Genomic DNA, 1,563 nt, shown 5'->3' on the forward strand with positions numbered 1-1,563 from the left:
ACCCCGAACTCCCCAGGAGCTGCCCACCCACCTGTGGGAACAGCCCCCTGATTGCTGGGCCCTTATCTGCTCCACAGGCTGCAGGCAGCGATTTCCTTTCTTGGTGCAGCCGGCACCACCTCCCTTCACACCACCTGGAGTGCGAGCTGGTCTTGTCACTTGTCCTCTCACAGGGTCAGCCCTCTGAAGGGGTCCTCAGGCCTGCAGCCCTCTCCCCACCACTCCGGGGCCCGCCAGAGCCGATTTCTTACACACCAGCCCCGTGAGTCCCCCTCACCCCCTCCTCAGGAGACTGAGGGGGGACAGGCCCATGTCCCCCTAGGAAGCTTAGAGACAGCCCCCGAGTGACCCCCATTTGTCCCTCTTTGAGCCCTGAGAGCTGTGATCACAGTCGCAGCAGCTCCTGCCACACCGCGGCCACACCACTCCAGCGACAGTCTGAGGCCGGCACTCCTCCCCCGTCAGCCCCTCACAGGCCGGCCCACGTGCGTCCCCAGGCGCCTGAATCACTGCTGACGGCTTGGGACCCGGTGGCCGTGGGCTCCTGGGGAGCCATTGGGGAGGGGGTGGTGGCCACGTCACCTCGGAGGAAACACCTGCGGCCATAAATAGGCGGCAGCAGCGAAGGCAGCACAGCACAGCCTGCCGAGCAGCACCACACGCTGTGCCCACCTGCGCCAGGATGCCCGAGGCCATGCTGCCCGCCTGCTTCCTCGGCCTGCTGGCCGTCACCTCTGCCTGCTACTTCCAGAACTGCCCGAGGGGCGGCAAGAGGGCCATGTCCGACCTGGAGCTGAGACAGGTATGACCAAGGTCCGCCTCAGGGCTGCGGGAAGGGGCAGAGCCCTGGGGCTGGCACCAGGGTGCAGGGCTGGGGAGAGTGGGGTTCGGAGGAGTGCCCAGCAGAAGCAGCGAGGCCGGCAGGGATGGGCACAGGGGACTGGACCGCGGGCAGGCGAGGACGGGCCGCGAGGCTTCCTGGACACTGTCCCCATCCAGACACGATGGAGGAGAGAGAGGGTTCCGCAGTAACTGGGCTGGTGCTGGGGCAGGGAGAACTGGGCAGGAAGGCCTCCTGTGTGCCCCTGGGGCCTCTCGGCCAGCAGTGGCGGGGCAGCAGGGCTCTGCCCTGCTCAGCATTTGGGGCCTCCCCTTCCAGCCCCAGCCTCTCCCGGCCACGGGCCTGGCCTCCACACGGTTGGCCACTGGCCGGAGTGGTAGGTGCCGGCCAAGCACCCTGTCAGGCCGTTCTGCTAGGGGCCTCGCCCCCTTCTCTCCTGCTGTATGCCCAGTCCGTTCCTTGTATCCATTTGCATTAGAGCTGGACGAAGTCCAGGCACCACCTCAGTCTCAGTTCTTCCCAGGCCGCAGGAGGCTCAGTTCTGAGCTGCTGAACAAAGTAGATGGGCAGCTGGGCAGACAGACTTCCCTTCCCTCTGCTCGGCCTTTGGGGGGGCAGGGGGGCCTCCTCTAGGGCTCAGGACTCTGCCGCCCCTGGTTAGCGCACAGGCAGGGGAGCAGAGGCCCCCCAGCTTTGCGGGGAGGGCAGGGGGAGGGGGTGAT

This window comes from Myotis brandtii, unplaced genomic scaffold, assembly GCF_000412655.1.
Source record: "Myotis brandtii unplaced genomic scaffold, ASM41265v1 scaffold45, whole genome shotgun sequence".
Lineage (NCBI taxonomy): Eukaryota > Metazoa > Chordata > Mammalia > Chiroptera > Vespertilionidae > Myotis > Myotis brandtii.